This window comes from Musca domestica, unplaced genomic scaffold (assembly GCF_030504385.1).
Source record: "Musca domestica strain aabys unplaced genomic scaffold, Musca_domestica.polishedcontigs.V.1.1 37, whole genome shotgun sequence".
NCBI classification, from domain to species: domain Eukaryota; kingdom Metazoa; phylum Arthropoda; class Insecta; order Diptera; family Muscidae; genus Musca; species Musca domestica.
The window spans coordinates 2,218,439-2,228,278 of NW_026712321.1; the positions used below are offsets into that span (position 1 = coordinate 2,218,439).

General features: G+C 33.3%; 1 protein-coding gene across 5 annotated transcripts in view; it reads right to left on the reverse strand.

Moving 5' to 3' along the window:
- LOC101895987 (protein quiver) overlaps nucleotides 1–8,766 on the reverse strand; it is a 31,712-nt gene extending 22,946 nt beyond the window's left edge. For 2 of the 5 annotated variants that reach the window (XM_059126151.1, XM_059126149.1), the window contains exon 1: nucleotides 8,368–8,572. The gene's annotated coding sequence lies outside the window, so the exon portion shown is untranslated. Of the gene's footprint in view, nucleotides 1–8,367 lie in introns of all 5 variants that reach the window. The other 3 variants (XM_059126152.1, XM_059126150.1, XM_059126153.1) reach the window with 3 other exon arrangements.
- Between the last annotated feature and the right edge of the window lie 1,074 nt (nucleotides 8,767–9,840).

Genomic DNA, 9,840 nt, shown 5'->3' on the forward strand with positions numbered 1-9,840 from the left:
GTTTTTACTACGATAACCGATTTTTCCTTTATGATATTGCAAAACTAGGAGATTCTTGCCGGTTCTGGAACAGACCAACAAATAGTTATCAATGATCAATTTTTGCTCTGCAAAAAATGTCAGGTTTAAATGTTTAAAAAGATAAGCAATATGAAATGAAAAAATTTCGGAGAAAATATTTTTCAAAGTTTGCCATTGGGCGCCAGCATGCAAAAATGTCCCAGACTTGGATAACTTGGATAACTTATCGTAAATATCAAACTTTTTAGATAGGAATAAGCTTGCAACTTAACGAGGTTCTACTCTTGAGGCAGTTTGTCTTTGGAAGCCAGGATATAAAATTATTGACTTGAAAGAAAAAAATGTTTGCTTCCGAAGTGTCTCATAGTGACATTTTCTAGCGCGGATTTTCAATCCTGGTCTTTAGTCATAAAGTTTGTCATTGGACGCCAGCATGCAAAAATTTGCCTAAGTAGGATTACTTATTGTGGATATCAAACAATTTAGAGGAGAATAGGTTTAGAGCTTAGCCAAGGTCTACTCTAGGGCCACTTTTTGTGTATGGAAGACTGGATATGAAGTTAATGACTTGAAAGAAAAAATATATGCTTAGGGAGAGTCTACTCTAGCGCCAGTTTATATTTTGGATGCCAGGAAATTTAATTTCAAAAACTTCCTGGTGTCTAGTCAGAAAGCTTGTCATTGGGCGCCACTAATGAAGTTTGCATCGGGCGCCAGAATACAGTAATTTTCTTGACTTGGATAACTTATGATGGAAATCAAGCCTTTCACATGAAAATATGTATGGGTGGTAAAGAGAGTCTACTCTAGAGTCAGTTTATCATTAAATGTCCGGAATCCTAGTTATTGACTTGAATGAAAATCAATCTTTTTCTGGCATGTCTTAATTACTATGTAAAAGTTCTTGCATAGTGGCGCCTAACTAAAGTATGCCGATTTTCTCCTATCCAAATGTACGCTTTCTTATCCGATTTAGAAGTCTCTTTTAGGGTTCTAAAAGTCGAAAAATTCTATCCTCTACAAGTCTCCTTTGGCGTCGTTCAAAAGGCGTATTGAACTTAGCCTTTTTCGAAGTTGAATCCAAATCGACTTAACATATCTGCATTTAAAGTTACTTTGGAGTGAGAGTTGACTTTTCGGGATCTAAAAATTCCGCATTTTGTCCCCCTCATGTTTCCTTTTGCATTGTTCAAAAAGCGTATTATCGTTTGTTTCAATTTAGCCTTCGTCGATCTGGAATGCTCGGTTTAACATATTTGCATTTAAAGTTACTTTAGAGACAGAGTTCGGGCTCCCAAAAATATTTATTTTCAATATTGGATAAAGTCAACTTCAGTGTACTTTTCAGTCGTTCAATCCGCCAAAAAAAAAAAAAAAAAAAAAAAAAAAAACATTTCTAGCGTCTTTAAATACTGTTGCTCTGTCATCCAAATCTACACTTCCTTATTCGATTTAGAGACCCCTTTTTGGTGCTCCAAATACCCAGCATTTAGTGCTCCAAAAGTCCCCTTTTGCGTCGTTTCGGACGTTTTAATTTAGTCTTTGTCATACTGGGATGCCGTTCGGTTTAACATATTTGCATTTAAAGTTACTTTTCAAATATCAATATTCATTTTCAAATTCAATATTAGGGAAAAAAACACGAATTTTAGTCACTTATAAAGTCTACTTTTCAGTCGTTCAAAGCACTCATTTCCAATCAGCCAAAAATATATCTATCCATCATCTAAAAATTCCTCTTTAGTGTTGTCGAAATCCACGCTTTCTTATTCGATTTAGTGATCCCTTTTTAGGGCTCCAAAAGTCAAATATTTTGTCCCCACAAGTCTTTTTTGTTTCGTTCGCGTTTCAATTTAGCATCTTTCGAAATTGGATTCCGATTGGTTTAACATGTTTGCATTTAAAGTCATTCATGAGAGAGTTCACTTTCCGGGCTCCCAAAAATATTTTTTTTTCCAATATTAGAAAATCCCCACTTCGTGGTTTATAATATCTACGTTTCAGACCTTCACTTCTTTCCCATCATCCAAAAATATTTCTATCCATCATCTAAAAATTGCTCTTTAGTGTTGTCCAAATCTACGCTTTCTTATTCGATCAAGAGATCCCTTTTAAGGGTTCCAAAAGTCCAACAGTTTGTCCTCCACAAGTCTTTTTTTGTTTCGTTCAAAAAGGGTTTATTCTGGCGTTTAAATATAGATTTTGTCAAAATGGAAACCTTATCGGCTTAACATTCTTGCCTTTAAAGTTACTTCAGGGAGAAAGATCCCTTTCCGGGTCCCCAACAAAAATTATTTTCAATATTAGAAAAAGGCACCAATTTCAGTCGCTTATAAAGTCTACTTTTCAGTAGTTCAAAGCACTCCTTTCCAAGCAGACAAAAATATCTCTATCCATCATCTAAAAATTCTGCTTTATTGTCATCCAAATCCACGCTTTCTTATTTGATTTAGAGATCCCTTTTTAGGGTTCCAAAAGTCCAACATTTTGCTCTCCACAAGTTTTTGTTTGCTTCGTTCAAAAAGGGTTTATTCTGGCGTTTCAATTTAGCTTTTGTCGAAATGGAATACTGGGCCTCAATTCTTGTTCTGTGAAAATGTGAAGTAAAAACTTTTATAAAGGAAAGAAATGTCAAATAAAAATTTTTATAAAGCAAACATTTTTCATTTCATATTTTCATAGAACAAGAATCCACTCCCTGATCGGCTCAACATGTTTGCATTTAAAGTTCACTTTCCGAGAGAGTTCACTTTCCGTTTTCCCAAAAATATTTTTTTCCAATATTAGAAAATTCCCACTTTAGTCGTCTATAATGTCTACGTTTCAGGCCTTAAAGGAAGGAATACATAAAACGCTTTTTTTGTTTGGCTTAAGTTGTCGACTGGCTTCTCGTATAGGAACAATGGAGTTTTAGGTTGACTTAGTTCGATTTTGGGCCTATGCTGCTTTGTTCTTTTCCAAAGAAACCAGCAGATGACTTAAGCCAGTCAAAAAATCGTGTTATGTATTCTCACTCTAAGTTATTTCAAATCAGCCAAACATATATCAATTTAAAAGTCGAACATTTTGTTCTCTACTAGTCTCCTTTTGCGTTGTTCCTTTACGAAAAAGCCAGTCGATGACTTAAGACGATCAAAAAAGCCTCTTATGTATTCTCACCAATATTTTTTTTTTAAGTGAATTATTTAACTTTTTTTCGAAATCACTGTCATCACTATCTACATTTTTTTCAGTTCTAAAATCGTTCATATAAAATTCGCAAAAATTCGTGCTTCTTTTTAGCCGTCCAAAAATGTTTCCCTGCAGCCGTCTCTGAAGACACCTTTCTTTCATCGCTAAAAACTCCCAGCCCAGTCAGTTATCGAAAACGTCATTTTTTCCACACATTAAATCTCACAGGACTCGTTTACTGGCGTTTATATTCAAAGGTTTTACTATATATATGTATGTCTGTATAAATCCATGTAAACTATAAAAGTTTTGGCCTCAGCGAACTTAATTTATGTTTTCTTTTTTTTTTCTTCCTTATTCATCTTCTACAATTCTCTGCTGTCAGCAAAAATCTGTGTGTTTCATTCTTCTTCTTCTTCGTTTTCTATGTATTGTTCTTCCAGGTATAAGTGTGTGGGGGTATTACGAGTAGTTTTTGGTTAGTTAGTCAGTCGGTCTGTCGGCGCTTGTATGAGAGAAAAGAACAATTTAATTGGATTGGAATGTTAGCTTTTTAACTACACTTGCAATGCATCAGAACGTTGATACAAACAAACATATATACATGCAGGCAAACATGTTTAGGCAAGAAAACCTCTCAAAGCATTTCTTTTCAAATGCTAGCCATCGTCGACGTCGTCGTGCATGCTTAAGAGAGTGTGAGCCACACATGGATTGTTTATGTGAGTGTGTAACTCACTTTTACCTCATTTCCTTTGGCGCTCCCCTCCTATGACAACCGCTAACTAGGTTGGTTGGTTGGTTGTCTTTGGTTTTTTTTTCCAACTTTTACATAGCAACGTTGGTGCGTGCGAGTGTGTGGGTTGAATGGATGACGAAAAAAAAAACACTAAAAAAGTAAATGCCATGAATAACATTGATTTTTCCCCCATTTGTGTTTTATGTTCATTCCACCACTCACTTTGCTTTCTTTGAACAGCAAGGAAATAAAATACAACCAACAAGACATGAATGACATAATTTTTGTGATATCCTTTTCCCGTTGTTATTTTTTTTCCATCTTTCTGTCATTTCTAACTACCGGAAGTTGTGCAGCAATGTTACTACGGACTTCATTTGTAGCCTAAAATGTATTTGGCATTTTATTTTCTGCAGCACAGAAAATGCCGTTTTTCAATATTAATTTCCTGTTTGTTTTTCAATAATAAATTGAAAGCTTTATAATTTATTTTCGCTCTCTCTCTCGCCTTCTTCCTCTCTCTCTGTCTCTCGTTCTTTAAACTTAGCTCCATTTTTGCCGTACTCGTTATCCGTTACATGGGAGTAAGTATTGTTGTCTCTTTTTCTCTACCCTATGACTGGACGTTGTGTTCCTTTTTCGTTTGCCATACTAAACATGGCTTCATTTCCCTTTTAACACTCGCTGGGTTTTTGTATAATCCAAAGTTGTTGTTATTGTTGTAGCTTGAACACTTCGACAGGAAAAAGAGATACAGTGTGAAAAAGAGAGCCGAAATGTTTCACATGTCACAGACACACGAAGTTGAGTAGCAATGAGTTTCTAACGGGATTTTTTCTTGTTTTTCTTATCGCATGGCACAAGTGATGCCAATGTGACGATTTTTTACACATAATATGTGTATGTGCTATTAAAGCAATCGTCGATGAAATCTACCAAAAGACTCTTTTCAGTCACACTGCTCTATAAGGCAATGAAGACTTTTTCCGTTAGCAAAAAAAAAAAAGATTTCATTTCAGTCTTCAAAATATACGCATCAGCCGAACAAGATTTCGGTGTTGATATTAAGGTGAGAATACATAAAACGTAGACGAACAAAGGAGTCTTAGGTTGACTTAGTTCGATTTTGGTCCTACGTCCCTTTTTTCTTTTATGAAGAATTCAGCCGATGGCTTAAGGCTGGAAATACATAAAGCGCATATTTGGCTGGCTTAAGTCATCGGCTGGCTTCTTCGTAGATGAATAAAGGAGTTTTAGGTTGACCTAGTTCGATTTTGGCCCTAGTCTCCTTTGTTCATTTCCGAAGACGCCAGCCGATGACTTAAGCCAGCCAAATAAGCGCTTTATGTATTCCCAGCTTAAGGGTGCAAATATATAAAAAGCTTGAAATCATGTCTAGGCATATTAATATCAAATTATAATGGAAAACGGCGGCAGGATTTTAGTTCGGCTCTGTATGCCTAGCCATAACTTCAAGCTTTTTATGTACTTGCACCTTAAGGCAGTCAAAATAGAGTTTTATGTATTCTCAACATTACTCTTCTCATAGTAGTTTCTTTTGACATCTTTGCTTTTAAAATAATGTCTTCAGGCTTTTCTGTGATCCTTTTTTAGGTCAAGCAATAGCAAGCCTATAAAATCTGCGAATTAATCTACAATTAATCTAAAAGATTAAAAAAGACTTGCCGTCAGCCAAAATAGATTAAATTTCAGTTTTCAAAAAAATACACTTCATCCGAAAAAGATTTACGTGTCAATTTTACCCTCCTCTAATAGGAGATTCTTTTGACATAGTTGTATTTAAGGTCTGAGTCTCTTTGGACTTTTCTGATATACTCTTTTTAGGTCATTAAGAATACAATTCTAACTATTTAACGGTACGTTTACATTTAAACGGGTAAACCCACTAGATTTGGATTAAAATTGCCACATCCATTACTTATACTTCAAATCAAATTAAATAAATAAATTAAAATTCTAACATAAATATGACATAAAAGGTCTTCAGATATTCAAAATATATCTGCTAAAATTTTACAGTATTTTTACATTCGAGCTTTTTACCGGGTTAACCTTTCTTATGAGGATTTATTTGACGTATGGGAAATGGAAGTGGTAATTTAAATCCAGTAAACTGTATACGTACTATTAATTAAATTGGCCAGGTATTGCCGAAAGCTAAACCTGTGAAGAACTTGATTTGACATATTTGCATTTAAAGTTATTTGTTCAGCCCTTCATATATACACATGCCCTGTTCCCGAAACTGCAAGAATCTACTATTTTTGCAAATTGTTTCGATATCATAAGAGAAAAATCGTTTATCGTAGTAACATTTTTACTTTCTTGCAATTTCTGGAACAATTGCTGTATTCCAGAATCTACTTCTTTTACATTTTTTTTCGATAACATAAAAGAAAAGTCGGTTATCGTGGTAAATAATTGTTCATTCTTGCAGTTCTGGAACAGAGCAAGGTAGTTTTCAACTTGGAAAAAGTCCGAAATTAAAAATAAAATTCCATTCTATTTTCTTTGATAATTATGTCATATCCCTGTACAACTAATAAGGTAAAGTCATGTAATCACATGTTTAAAATTTTTTCAAAAACAAATATTCTTCTGACAACATCTCATTGCCAAAATTTATGTTTATAAATCTATTATAAACAAAGAGATTGGAGATGGGAACCTGTTTCTTATTAAGTGAAATTAGACAAGGTAAATTGAAGAAAACACAGAGATGGATAGTCTTATTTGAAATGACTTTACCTTCTTGATTTTATCATGGTTACATCCATGTGACAAAAATCCCATTCCCAAATTCCCATTCCCATATATCATATATTCATAAATAAATATTTTGACAATAAGATTTTGGCAAAGGAATAATTAAAAAAAATTGTAAACATATAATTGCATGGCTTTACCTTGTTAGTTCTGCCATGGTTATAATGAAGAAGAGGTTTTTTGACCTAGCAGAAGGAAGTTATTCAACCCATAGAGAAATCAAAACTTCCAAGTACCTTTAATTTGATTGGAAAATTAAGACAGTCCCTTCAAATTTTTTGTATAAATATTTTCCAAACATTGAAAAGCAATAGAACAAAATTAGACAATTGGTTTCCAAATATTTCCAAATTTGATTGGGAAATGAAGACAGTACCTTCAAATTACATTAATACCTTTTATGTGGATATTTCCCAAACACAGAAAAACCAGAACGCAAAATTACAGACAATTCTTCCAAAAGGAAGAATATCAAAAGCAAAAAAATGTCAACCTGAAGACAAGACAAGTCTAAATTATCTTAACATTGTTAAAAATGATGAATATTTAATTTGTTTTATAAACGGATCAAATTATCCTTCAACCTTTGATAAAAGATTTACTTAATCGGCCAACAAACCTAGTGATTTACAGACAAGTGATATTACCTTTCCAAACTTAGTGAAATTTTGAACTCAAGTAACTTGACAACACTGTTATTACACAAGGAGCAATGACAAATGTGCTGCATCTTTGTGATTTTTTATTTGATTTGGCGATTTTCCCCACACCATGTTTTCAGTTGACACAGATTAAAGCACACGAGAGCACAAAAAGGCAGAGAGAAAGAGAGATTATGTATTACAAAACAGAAAGAGAGAGAGAGAAGATATAAAATGCTCCACATAGAGAGCTGAGTAGAGTTGAGTTTTGTTGTTGTGAGCCAGGATGATGATGATGATTGAAAATTCAATAACTGACCTAGTTAAGTCAATTTCAAGAAACATGACTCTAGTGTTCCACATTATTGTTCTTCTTTCTTTTGTTGCTGTTATTGTTGTTGCATGGTTGCCTATTTGCCCATTGTCACTACTTCATTCACAATGACAGAGGGGGGGGCAACCTTAATACATATATTTTTGCCATTGTTGTTGTTGTTCTTGGTACACTCCTTCTTTTTTCGAAAATAATTAAATAACCAATTAGAAAAAAAGAAATCACTAATGCCTCCCAGGAAAATTAAAATAAATAAAATGACTTGGCTTGTCATTTTCCACAACGTAACGTGACTCTCACACTGTGATTTAATTTCGACTTTTTTTTTGACTTGTCATAGATGAGGAAAAAAACTTATGTAACCATAAGACAATCACATAATTTTTTTAACTTTAGGATTTTTTCAACACATTAATGGGTCAAATTTAGTAAAATTTGTTAATCTATAGTTTTTGTTTAATAAAAATAACACACTTTCACAAAAATGTCTTTAATTTAAGATAGGAAAAAGGAGTATCATTGGAAATTCCTTCAAAATGATTCTTTGGGAAAAGTCTTTTTTTTTTCTTTCTTTGGTTTCTTTGATTTTAATGTTCTTTTCTCTTTTTTGTGTCAAAAGTTCTTAATAAAATAATTTTTAAAAAAATTGTATATTTTTTTCTCTAGATATTTACGTAAGAGCTCTCTATAATATTTTATATCTGCAGTACCCGAACGAACGACGCGTTAATGGTAACAAAGAAGAATCAGTTTTCACAGTTGTACCTATTCCTATTATTTTTTCCACTTTTTTTGCCAATCCAATAGTGTTAGCTGTGATGTACGGTACGGTATGACAAGAGCGCAGCCTACCAACGTTAAAACACCGTTATTTCTTCTTGTGTCTTTTTTCGCAATGAATAACAAAACTCAGGAAAATCCAGCAAGGACGTCTATAGCTGACTGGAGAATGTTAAACGAGCACACAACAGCAGAAATAGAAACGTTACACCACTGTTTGGCTCATTCGTGTGACTGTTGTAAAGGTGTCATATGTTTGTCTCTTTCACACCACAGTGATATATGGTAGAGATGAAAAACCGTTACATTTTGGTGTGTGCTCAGTTGCAGGGTTGTAAATAGGTGGTATAAATAACGGTAAACTTTGAACTATAGGAAAGTGGATGGAAAAAATGATTGCAAATTGTTTAAATGTCAACAAAAAACTGACAACAACTGAAAATTTGTTAAAATAGTTTGACAAGCTTAAGGGTGGAAATACATAAAGCGCATATTTAGCTGGCTTAAGTTATCGGCTGGCTTCTTCGTAGATGAACAAAGGATTGCTGCTGCTGGGACAATGAACTGTCAAACCAATTTTGGTTTTGAAAATGTTGAATGACAAATTATTTAAATTTGTAAAAATTGTTAAAAAACGCGAATTATAATAGCCTCCAAATGACGTAGTATAAGAAAACATATAAAAAACATTTAATTTTTTTTTTTTTTTTTTGACATGTCAATGCTCCCAAGCGTTGATGCATCTACCTGTATTCTTCTGTCATGCATAAATCTAAGACTAACAGTACGTTTACATATAAATAGGTTAACACACTGGATTTGGATTAAAATTGACATATCTATTACTTATACTTCAAATAAATCATCTTAAAATATATTAACCCTACAAAAAATTCAAACATAAACATGGTATATTATCCGCAAAATATTTGCTCTGTTCCAGAACCTGCAAGAATCTAATAGTATTTTCGATACCATAAAGGGAAAATCAGTTATCGTAGTAAACATTTTTTTGCAGTTCTTGGACCATAGTAGAAGGTTAGAGAACCGCATCGATGCAGCTGCTGGGACAACAAAGTGTCAAACCAATTTTGAAATCTAAAATTTTTAATGAAAAATTCAATTTAATTCACGACTCAAACATTTGTTATTGAACAATTAATTTCTTGAAGGCTCGTTTTTTTACTTATAAGCAGAACTAATGACAATTTTTATAACACGATTTATGAAAACATGTTCGGTGTAAATAAAACCTGGTAATGAGTGTTAATCGTTGTTCCAGAACTACTATTCTTAGATTTTTCTTCAATATTATAAAGGGAAAATCGTTTATTGTAGTAAAATAATAAATATTTGTAGTCCCCCTT